This window comes from Panulirus ornatus, chromosome 70, assembly GCF_036320965.1.
Source record: "Panulirus ornatus isolate Po-2019 chromosome 70, ASM3632096v1, whole genome shotgun sequence".
NCBI classification, from domain to species: domain Eukaryota; kingdom Metazoa; phylum Arthropoda; class Malacostraca; order Decapoda; family Palinuridae; genus Panulirus; species Panulirus ornatus.
In genome coordinates this window covers 12514515-12527654 of record NC_092293.1, presented here as the reverse complement: position 1 = coordinate 12527654, position 13140 = coordinate 12514515, and the positions used below count along the sequence as shown (strand labels likewise).

At 43.2% G+C, this 13140-nt stretch overlaps 1 long non-coding RNA gene across 1 annotated transcript; it reads left to right on the top strand.

The window, feature by feature from the left end:
• Positions 1-1729: 1729 nt before the first annotated feature.
• LOC139747731 (uncharacterized) lies at positions 1730-3008 on the top strand. The gene is made up of 2 exons (XR_011712453.1): positions 1730-1910; positions 2155-3008. It is a non-coding gene; the product is annotated as an uncharacterized lncRNA (long non-coding RNA).
• The last annotated feature ends 10132 nt before the right edge of the window (positions 3009-13140 follow it).

Genomic DNA, 13140 nt, shown 5'->3' with positions numbered 1-13140 from the left:
TGTGTAACGAGCGGCAGTACCTGCCTGATCTACAAGACACTAGACTCGGTTTATTCAGGTGTGTCGTTAACAATAAACCACAACTGATATCTCGCACTGCCATGTGTCCGAACTCCGCTCTGGCAATACAATGGACAAAACTACATGATTGATCACGTCTGATATTCAGTTATAAAACAAAAAATATCTAATTGTGAAAATAACGAGGAAAGTATAATACTAAGAAAAATAGACTATGATTATGACCATACATCTGCTAAGTAAAGCCATCATAATGTTTTCGGAGGATGCGCTGCTTCCACTGCCGGGCCCTATACTTAGCGTTGCCATCAACCGTCACCAGATCATTTTTCCCGTAAGTAAACAACTGTTTCTTGCTTACCTTTGCATCGTAGCAATGGCCTTGATTTCACAAATAACTGTTTAACATTTACAAAAATATACGCTCACTATTTCTTTGAAAAAATAATGAAAAACAAGTAAATTGTGCATGTATAAGTGTGGTATATTTTGTGACGTTCTTCCCTTACACGATACACTATTTTGTGACGTTCTTCCCTTACACGATACACTATTTTTCACACGCTTTATATGCGTATTTACTGTGTAGTGTTTACATTTGTTTTCTTGTCAATGATAACGATTTTGACTTATGAGGATTATCCCCCCCCCTCATTCTCACTCATTCCTAATGAATCGTAACAATAATAGAGTTGACAATGGTTCATGAGCAGGGGCGCCATGCCAAGTATTTGTAAACTTCTCTTAATTTGGAAGAATTCCCTATTGTGATCATTGTTTGTGCAGGTGTATCATGTGGCAGACTGTGTGCCTCATATTATGAATGTGAGTGTAGACAAGTTACACACAAGCTACAACGTCTGCTGCAGTTATCATTTTGTATCAAGAAATTATGTGACTGGACAGATGACATCCTCCCAACAGAAACAAGATCTTCCTGTTTTGTAAGGTGTTCAGTAGGTGCAGGATTGTGAAACTTACAGTGTAGGTGTATATGTCTGCACTGCTTATGTGCAATGCTATATCATACATCAAAGCTAATCTTTGTTATGCATCATTCATGCAGATGGCGACTGCAAATCCTATTTATATACTGGTGATTGGAAAGGTCTGTGTGTTTAACATGCTCTTATTTGCACTATATTAGATAAATGTGTACCTGTTGTTGATCTATTAGATAATTAAGAAATATTTGAAAGAGAAGAGAAATTGTGAGAAAATAGAAAGAAATATCCAATACATAGATTGCGGATGAGCGAAAAATGATTATGATCATGTTACTGAGCAACCACATACAAGATGATACACGGAGAACAGACAGTTGTGATCAAAATATCTTACATAACATCAGGATGATAAAAATGTATATACTATTATTAACAGATAAATGATAAAGCAAAATGGAAGAAAAGCAAATAGGTTAAATTTCTGCTACGTCAGTTGAATGAAGGGAAGTGTAAGAACCTTTACTCCTGTTATTGACCATATGTGTACTAGGAGAAAATCTGAAGGTGAGATAAACATGACAACTACATAACATCAGGATGAGTGAAACTATATACTGCCGTTTGTATTTAATAAAGATTTATATTAGTGACCCATGAAGGTTATGCGTCATGACTATAGAGGACGTGGGAGAGAGACCCACAAAGTTGCCAACACGTATTTTGGTCATCCATTTTTGTATTGGTTGGAGCAGTGGCTTTCCTATCATGGTGTATATAGTCATTGCTTGGGACACCAGTGGCCAGAACTGCTGCTGCCCCACACGGCCTCCTCAGAGAGCAGCGAGGTGGATAAGATGGCAGTAGGAGAGGTCGGCTCGCACCAGACCACCAAGTGGACGACCCCGGTGCAGGACGCGTGAGGACGATGAACGGCTGGAGCAGGTCGTGCAGGACGTGTGAGCAGGATGAACGGATGGGGCAGGTTGTGCAGGACGTGTGAGGAGGATGAACGGATGGGGCAGGTTGTGCAGGACGTGTGAGCAGGATGAACGGATGGGGCAGGTCGTGCAGGACGTGTGAGCAGGATGAACGGATGGGACAGGTTGTGCAGGACGTGTGAGCAGGATGAACGGCTGGGACAGGTTGTGCAGGACGTGTGAGCAGGATGAACGGCTGGGGTAGGTAGGTCGTGCGGGACAGAGCCATGAGGTCAGCTGTCCACGTCAGCCACAGACGCAGCAGTGTCATGCAGGCACCACCAGACGCCGTCTCCAGGAACAACACCTACACTGCCACACTCCTGCTGAGGAAGAGCAACTGAACCAAGCACACAGGCAAGCACGCGCGCCTGGGATCTGCCCTACAACATTTAGGAGTGGGAGAAGGTGACTGGGAAGACGTTATCATGTTGACATATGAAAAATGTTCTCCTCTGTTGAGGCAGGTTCAAGACTGTGCTGGAGGCGCCCTCACAATACCCGTTACAGTTCTGAACATATCTGCCAGCTTCAACACTGAGGCAGAGTGCAAGGGTCATGTTGGGGATGGAGGTGGAAACCTGGGCCTGGCCAGCTGGTAAGGTCACTGTAACAGCCAGCAATACAGTGAAATATTAGATGTTCTTCATCCTCCTGTTCGCACCATGAGCGTCCCACAGTCAAATGTCATCCAGCTGGTGCAGGATAAGTGCTCAATACACACCAGTAGAGCAATGTGTGGTGGTCTAGTGCCCACATGGAAATCCAAGTCTTGGACTGGCCCACGAAGGGTGTGACATGATCCCTACAGAGAAGCTGTGGGCAATTATGAGCCGGGAATGGAGGGTGAGTGAGGCCAGGAACCAACAAGACATCATGGACACTGCACGCGAGGTATGGTACAGCCTTCGTCGCCGCCCCCAGTGTCTGCACAAACTTCGTCCATTGTGTTGCCACAAGGATTCACCAAGTTGTTGATGGCCGTGGCTGGGGGATGAAGGTCACATTAAATGTAATTAAGGTTAATTTGTCATGTTACTGCAATAAACTAATGTTCCTGTTCGTCCTGTATGGTTATTCTACATCACACAACCCCATCAGTCTCTCTCTCTCTCTCTCTCTCTCTCTCTCTCTCTCTCTCTCTCTCTCTCTAATTGCTGGAAGCAGTATAACGGATCCTTATAATACTGATGTATGAGGGATATAAACTCAGTCTCCAGTGTTTAGTCTCGATTCCCAGAAACCTTGGAAAGGTAAAGACTCACTCAGTTCCCCGGGGGCCCGGCTCTGTGTTGTTGTGTAAGACAAACGTAAAGTCTATCATTACCTATAGCTATACCGCAGTCATCTTGGCAACACTACTACCATAACCGGCCCACTCCACTTCCCTCCTACCTGACACGCACACCTCATTGGTTGTTGCTATTTTGACCGCCAATTTTATCGTTAAAATTTAAATCGATACTGTATCAGTTTTATATCTCTGCGTACACAGTATCATTATATTGCGGTGAACATCTACATTATGTTGATTATTTAAGATAACAAGTAGGAGACAAAAAGAAATATCCAGAGCGAAAAAAAGTCCAGATTGGAGCGCCCCCAGACGGCCAGGGGGGAAGTGGAGTCGCCGGGACTAAGCCATCACGACTGACCAGCGTTGCCAACATGACTGCGGGCGGCAGGGTAGCACATAACTGTTCAAGCTCAAGTTGCCAAGTTTCTCTGTTCTTAATTTAACCCTAAGCAATTATTTCATTTTGTGACACTCTGTGTCCAGGTAGTGGCCATTATAACAATATAATCTGGAAAATAGATAGGCTGGAAACAACCCAAAATCGTGAAATAAATGAGAATTAACACTAAACAAGTGTGGCAGTTGTGACTGAACGTCATTAAACCCGTCCAAAATAATGCCATGGATGATAATTCACTGGTAAGTCCGTAGCCGTCACCTCCACCCTCACCAGAACAGCTATGTTACCACACCAAGGCACCTGGGTTCACTCACTATGAATCATAGGTACGAGATTCACAACGGTTCCCATACCATCATGATTCATAACGGTTCCCATACCATCATGATTCACAACGGTTCCCATACCATCATGATTCATAACGGTTCCCATACCATCATGATTCATAACGGTTCCCATACCATCATGATTCATAACGGTTCCCATACCATCATGATTCATAACGGTTCCCATACCATCATGATTCATAACGGTTCCCATACCATCATGATTCATAACGGTTCCCATACCATCATGATTCATAACGGTTCCCATACCATCATGATTCATAACGGTTCCCATACCATCATGATTCATAACGGTTCCCATACCATCATGATTCATAACGGTTCCCATACCATCATGATTCATAACGGTTCCCATACCATCATGATTCATAACGGTTCCCATACCATCATGATTCATAACGGTTCCCATACCATCATGATTCATAACGGTTCCCATACCATCATGATTCATAACGGTTCCCATACCATCATGATTCATAACGGTTCCCATACCATCATGATTCATAACGGTTCCCATACCATCATGATTCATAACGGTTCCCATACCATCATGATTCATAACGGTTCCCATACCATCATGATTCATAACGGTTCCCATACCATCATGATTCATAACGGTTCCCATACCATCATGATTCATAACGGTTCCCATACCATCATGATTCATAACGGTTCCCATACCATCATGATTCATAACGGTTCCCATACCATCATGATTCATAACGGTTCCCATACCATCATGATTCATAACGGTTCCCATACCATCATGATTCATAACGGTTCCCATACCATCATGATTCATAACGGTTCCCATACCATCATGATTCATAACGGTTCCCATACCATCATGATTCATAACGGTTCCCATACCATCATGATTCATAACGGTTCCCATACCATCATGATTCATAACGGTTCCCATACCATCATGATTCATAACGGTTCCCATACCATCATGATTCATAACGGTTCCCATACCATCATGATTCATAACGGTTCCCATACCATCATGATTCATAACGGTTCCCATACCATCATGATTCATAACGGTTCCCATACCATCATGATTCATAACGGTTCCCATACCATCATGATTCATAACGGTTCCCATACCATCATGATTCATAACGGTTCCCATACCATCATGATTCATAACGGTTCCCATACCATCATGATTCATAACGGTTCCCATACCATCATGATTCATAACGGTTCCCATACCATCATGATTCATAACGGTTCCCATACCATCATGATTCATAACGGTTCCCATACCATCATGATTCATAACGGTTCCCATACCATCATGATTCATAACGGTTCCCATACCATCATGATTCATAACGGTTCCCATACCATCATGATTCATAACGGTTCCCATACCATCATGATTCATAACGGTTCCCATACCATCATGATTCATAACGGTTCCGATACCATCATGATTCATAACGGTTCCCATACCATCATGATTCATAACGGTTCCCATACCATCATGATTCATAACGGTTCCCATACCATCATGATTCATAACGGTTCCCATACCATCATGATTCATAACGGTTCCCATACCATCATGATTCATAACGGTTCCCATACCATCATGATTCATAACGGTTCCCATACCATCATGATTCATAACGGTTCCCATACCATCATGATTCATAACGGTTCCCATACCATCATGATTCATAACGGTTCCCATACCATCATGATTCATAACGGTTCCCATACCATCATGATTCATAACGGTTCCCATACCATCATGATTCACAACGGTTCCGATACCATCATGATTCATAACGGTTCCCATACCATCATGATTCATAACGGTTCCCATACCATCATGATTCATAACGGTTCCCATACCATCATGATTCACAACGGTTCCCATACCATCATGATTCATAACGGTTCCCATACCATCATGATTCATAACGGTTCCCATACCATCATGATTCATAACGGTTCCCATACCATCATGATTCATAACGGTTCCCATACCATCATGATTCATAACGGTTCCCATACCATCATGATTCATAACGGTTCCCATACCATCATGATTCATAACGGTTCCCATACCATCATGATTCATAACGGTTCCCATACCATCATGATTCATAACGGTTCCCATACCATCATGATTCACAACGGTTCCCATACCATCATGATTCATAACGGTTCCCATACCATCATGATTCATAACGGTTCCCATACCATCATGATTCATAACGGTTCCCATACCATCATGATTCATAACGGTTCCCATACCATCATGATTCATAACGGTTCCCATACCATCATGATTCATAACGGTTCCCATACCATCATGATTCATAACGGTTCCCATACCATCATGATTCATAACGGTTCCCATACCATCATGATTCATAACGGTTCCCATACCATCATGATTCATAACGGTTCCCATACCATCATGATTCATAACGGTTCCCATACCATCATGATTCATAACGGTTCCCATACCATCATGATTCATAACGGTTCCCATACCATCATGATTCATAACGGTTCCATACCATCATGATTCATAACGGTTCCCATACCATCATGATTCATAACGGTTCCCATACCATCATGATTCATAACGGTTCCCATACCATCATGATTCATAACGGTTCCCATACCATCATGATTCATAACGGTTCCCATACCATCATGATTCATAACGGTTCCCATACCATCATGATTCACAACGGTTCCATACCATCATGATTCACAACGGTTCCCATACCATCATGATCATAACGGTTCCCATACCATCATGATTCATAACGGTTCCGATATACAGGTGGCTCCGTCACTGTAGACGTCAGTCACCATACATTACTGGTTGTCTGGTACAACATACAGGTGGCTCCGTCACTGTAGACGTCAGTCACCATACATTACTGGTTGTCTGGTACAACATACAGGTGGCTCCGTCACTGTAGACGTCAGTCACCATACATTACTGGTTGTCTGGTACAACATACAGGTGGCTCCGTCACTGTAGACGTCAGTCACCATACATTACTGGTTGTCTGGTACAACATACAGGTGGCCTCCGTCACTGTAGACGTCAGTCACCATACATTACTGGTTGTCTGGTACAACATACAGGTGGCTCCGTCACTGTAGATGTCAGTCACCATACATTACTGGTTGTCTGGTACAACATACAGGTGTCTCCGTCACTGTAGACGTCAGTCACCATACATTACTGGTTGTCTGGTACAACATACAGGTGGCCTCGTCACTGTAGACGTCAGTCACCATACATTACTGGTTGTCTGGTACAACATACAGGTGGCTCCGTCACTGTAAACACTAGAATCTTTAGGCTTAACCATAAACCTTAACTAATGCAATATGGCAACATGAACAAATTTTACGACTGAAATATCAGAGACGATCGAAATTAAGGGTGAATGAGAGCGATATAAACACACAGTTTAAAAGGACAAAGTATGAATGGCAGCCAGGGAATAAGAGGCCGCCCAGCTAAATTTAAAAGTTCGCGTTCAGTGGCAGAGTTAAATTAATTGTACAAACTCCCATTGCTCTGGTGGAATTTAAAGGTCATGTGTACCTCTACAGTCAGAATTTAAAGGTTCATATTAAAGTGCAGAATTCCAAGAATATCGTTAAAATAATTCACTTTAAATTCTTTAGTTATGTGAAGCATTTCATACAACAGCTGCAATATGACGGTGTGTAAAAGTTCACTGTTGCATGGTAGTATTAAAGTGTTTAATTGACGAGGTTAATTAACCTAACCTAACCTAACCTAACCCAACCTAACCTAATGACGTATGTAAAAGGACTTTGTTGACATAATGCAGCTGGAAGATTTACGTTCAAATGATCATGTTTAAATGTTCGTTAATGAATGAGGGAGTTAAATGGATGAATTTTAAGTTCGCGTTTCATGGAGTCGTTTTGAAACAATTTGTTAAAATGTCAGAGTTTAAATGATCATATGTACAAGGTTGGCCAGATGGCGGGAGTGTGTAGACACAGCCATAATCATCCGATGATTGCATTTAGAAACTGACAGATGTAATATAGCAAGAAATATGAACAAAACAGTGAGTTGGTGACATGTTTCATATATTTGTAATGCAGCTCTGAAGATAGCTTGTAGATCCTTACGAGGAATGAATGGTGGATAAATGGTGAGAAAATGTGCAAAAACGGGGCTAAGTATTTCAGTCCAAACTAGAATTCTTTTGTTCACTTCTTCGACATTGATCTCAGGACATTTCAATGGCTGAGATTTACATGATACAGAAAATCTTCAAACACGGACGATAGACAGATAGATAGATGGTTGAATAAATAGGTAAACTGATAGATGTAGGTGCAATCAGAGTCGCCTATGATTTCGTACACAGCAAATGAGATGATAAATGGGCGAGGCTATAACCATCGTCTATGATTATTGTAAATGACTAATAATGATTAATCTTTATTGTTTTTGTGCGACTGCTGTTAGCCTTTGAAGGTTAATGTTCCCTCAAAGTTGCCCGGACCCTACCACTAGGAGGTCAGCAGTTCGACTTAGGGTCCATTTGTGCCATGTTTATGGCACCCAACAGAATGGATGTATTTTTCTTATTTTTTTTTCATCCCTATGGATGGGACTCATAAATGTTAGGAACTTTTCCTAACGATTTGATCCTTTATGATAACCGCTTCATCCGTGCAATAGTTTGTCAATAATTTGCAACTGAATGAGAACTTTTGCCATAGGAAGTGTCTTCTGAGGACCGGGTATAACAGGGTCGACTGCTGGAGGAGGAGCAGCTTCTCCAATCTCAGGGACGGGAACTTAAGGTTCAAGGAATTTCAGGGATGAATGTTGGTGGTGTGGACTTTAATCTTCAACACGGCAGCTTCAGCTTTAGGGTCGGCTGCTGCTGCAGGTGCTGCTGATCCTCCAGTCGCAGTGACGGACACATCAGGGTCTTCATCGACGACCAGTACGAGTACGTCGGGATCCACCAAGCCTGATTCATCCCCATAGAAGTAGGGGATCAAGGTCACCAATTCAGTGGTAGGCATCACTTTGCCCCGTTGTTTGGTGGGAGCCAAAGAAACATTGATGGGGATGGCGGCTGCTCCTGTGTCAACTACACCAGTTTCCTCGCTGGGTCCGCCTTTGCACAGGTCATCATCATCTTGATGCCGAGTCTGGATCTTCACCACTACTCTCTCGTGCACGGGTTCGATATCCAGACGTGATCTCTTCCTGGAAGGCCTTTGGCATTCTGGAAGGCACCGCTTTCCTCCCTGGGCCAGGCCCTCACTGCCGGACAACCAGGCAATTCTGGTGTAGGCGTACTCCTGGTGGCGGCCGTTGCGTCCTCCAAGTCTGCGATCTGCCTTGATGCCCCACCGTCCCAGTGTTCTGCCGACGTTCAGGACGGCAGCTTTCTCGTACCCGAACCCTTCGCAGAATTCACAGTATCGCAAATATAGCTCAGTTCGGCTTATACAATCTTTAACAGCCCCGGTTTGCTGGATGTGAGCCTCGAAAAATTCAAGGAAGGATTCCTTGCCAGGGTACCGATGGGCAGCGCGGACGTGAGTCATTTCTGCGATCTGGTGAGATGAGTGATTTACTTGACGAAGTAAACTTTCATAGACCAGCACTTGCAAAAATATAGTGAAGCCACACAAAAATATAGTAGACTAGCGTTTCCTCATTGATTTAATATCCTAGATGATAGATTAACAGAGTGAAGTTGAAGCACTAGTGTTGTGAAGATGAAACATTAATATAGTGAAGATGGCAGGATACGGTAGAGGGTGTACACTGGGCAGAATTACCTCTTGTGGAGAGTGTAATGTAGCTTGTAGTGGAAAGATAATGACATCAATGATGGTGTGTGTGTATATGTGTGTGTGTGTGTGTGTGTGTGTGTGTGTGTGTGTGTGTAGCGATACAAAGACTATATAAGAAAGACAGGAAAGCAGGAGTAATCTCGCGTGAGCAATGACTGCTTTAATTGTGCGCGTTGTCAACAGCTGGTGGTACTAATTACCCTTGCGCTGTCTAGCTGTTTGTTGACGAAAACTTTACAGTGAATTTTCAGTTTAAAAAAACAAGAAAATAATCTAAAACTTGTCTTTTCCTGTTTTTCCCAAGGATGAAGTATTGCACGGACGACTTGAGACAACTATGAGCAATAACATATATAGGTAACATTAAACACAATGTTAGGGACCAAATCAACTGGACGGTTTCATCAACAATCATGCCATATCAACCAGGACATATTTCATTCTTTAACATTAAAGCAACATATTTACATACATATCCTGTAATTGGTCCACGTAAGCCTAATGATCCTGATGAAGTGATTATGCAGATAAGAGATGATGGGAAATACTCTAACAATAATGAGCTTGAAAACAAAGTTAACTAGCATAAGTGACTCGTCAATAAGTAAGCTCAAGAATATTTTTTTCTTTAATTACAAAACTGTAGGTATTGGGGAAATATGGTATGTACTTCTTGATATCTAAAAGATTCGCCTTTGTCTTTGTTGAGTTTGTAGAAAAATGTGGTTGTTTGTTATCTACTTGTCTTAGATTTATCCCATCCTACGTTTATATTTATGAATGTCTTACCAATTCCATCACAACAATACCCCTTACCTTTCTTTGTCCTGTGGAAATGTGTGTAAAATGTGATGTGTGGGAGTAGTTTTCCTCCTCTTACATATCACACATAGATAACATCTTTTTCTGCTCATAATCATATATCTGATTAATCTCATGTGAGTTCTAAGTACCGAATCATAGACACCATTATCTCTCACCGTCATGTTCACTACAGAGAGAGGCACCATTATCTCTCACCATCATGTTCACTGCAGAGAGAGACACCATTATCTCTCACCGTCATGTTCACTATTGAGGGAGACACCATTATCTCTCACCATCATGTTTACTACAGAGGGAGACACCATTATCTCTCACCATCATGTTCATTACAGAGGGAGACACCATTATCTCTCAATATCATATTCACTACAGAGGGAGACATCATTATCTCTCACCATCATGTTCACTACAGAGGGAGACACCATTATCTCTCACCATCATTAAGTTCTGGCCTGCAAGTACCAGAGATCTGCTACTCAGGACCACCTGGCCATTGTTTGTTTGTGCCAACATTTCCATCTATCGATCGCCAATATACCCAGTCTGTCCCATCTATCGATCACTATAACCAATCTGTCCCATCTATTTATTTTCATTATACACTGTCTGTCCCCATCTATCGATCTTCACTATACCCTGTCTGCCATCATCTATCGATCTTCACTATACCCTGTCTGTCCCATCTATCGATCTTCACGATACCTTGTCTGTCCTATCTATCGATCTTCATTATACCCAGCCTGTCCCATCTATGGATCTTCTCTATACCCTGTCTGTCCTGTCTATCGATCTTCACTATACCCTGTCTGTCCCATCAATCAATTCATTATAATGTGTGTCCCATCTACACATCTTCACTATGCCCTCTCTCCCAACTATGGATCTTCACTATACCCAGCCTGTCCCATCTATCAATCTTCACTATACCCTGTCTGTCCCATCAATCAATTCATTGTAATGTGTGTCCTGTCTACACATCTTCACTATAACCTCTGTCCCATCTATGGATCTTCGCTATACCCAGCACCCAGCCTGTCCTATCTATGGATCTTCACTATACCCTGTCTGTCCCATCAATCCATTATAATGTGTGTCCCATCTGCACATCTTCACTATACCATCTGTCCCATCTATGGATCTTCACTATACCCAGCCTGTCCCATCTATCAATCTTCACTATACCCTGTCTGTCCCATCTATGGATCTTCACTATACCCTGTCTGTCCCATCTACGAATCTTCACTGTACCCTGTCAGTCCCATGTATGCATCTTCACTACACCCTGTCTCTCCCATCTATGGATATTCACTATACCCTGTCTGTCCCATCTATCAATCTTCACTGTACCCAGTCTGTCCCATCTATGGATGTTCACTATACCCTGTCTGTCCCACCTATCGATCTTCACTATATCCAGTCTGTCCCATCCACCTGTACCCCTGGTCACCATGTAACAACCATTAACCCATCTACAATATTTTAGATGGTCTCTGCATTCAAAATAGCCGAAGTCGACTATGCTTTTATTTCTATGTAGGATATCAGAGCATGGAGGTACCTTACTATATTTTTCCATATCAATTTAGACACTATATTTGTGGACATACAAGGATAACCGAGGTTACTTCGTAAAGTGCACAACGTAATCATAGTATCTTCAACATGGAAGTTTTTGCAAAAAGCTCAGTTGTGGAGGTGGTCGAGCAGCAGCAGGTGCTCTGGGTCGCCCTCCTTGACCAGGCCTACCTGCCTTTCCACGATGAGGAGGATTTGCTGGACCGTCCACCACACGAGACCCGACTCCCACATATAGATGAGTTGGGCTGCGATGATGACGACATACATGTCATCGTGCCCACCAACGAGCAGTTGCAAGGGGTTCTCAAAACCGTCCTGCAGAGGTATACCATCAGGGTCGTCAACGTTCCATACAAAATCTCAAGGACGAACGTCTGGGAATTCTTCAAGCAGCTCGGCGACATCGTTCGCTTCGACATGCAGTCCTACACGACCTACGAGAACCACCGCGGGATTGCCGTCATCCAGTACTCCTGCTATGCCTCCTACAAGAAGGCACTTCTTGCCGACGTGACACCACTCTCCGTCAACGGACGCTGTGCAAAAGTGAAACCTCACCGTCCCACTGATGCTGACCAAGTGACCTCGCCCACTCAAGTGGCATTGCAGCCCACACTCCCTACCAGACCCACCATCCATGAGGAAATGCAGCCCACCCCACTTGTCAGGCCCACCTTCAGGGAGACATGGCAGGTCTCAAGACCTGTCAGGCCCACCATTCAAGACCGACTTGGTCCCCCAACACAAGTCAGGCCCACCATTCAAGACCGACTTGGTCCCCCAACACATGTCAGGCCCAGCGTTCTAGACCGACTGGGACCAATAACACATGACATGTCCTACGTTACAGACCGACTGCACTCCGCACCACGTACGGGCGTTAAAAGGCGTGTCG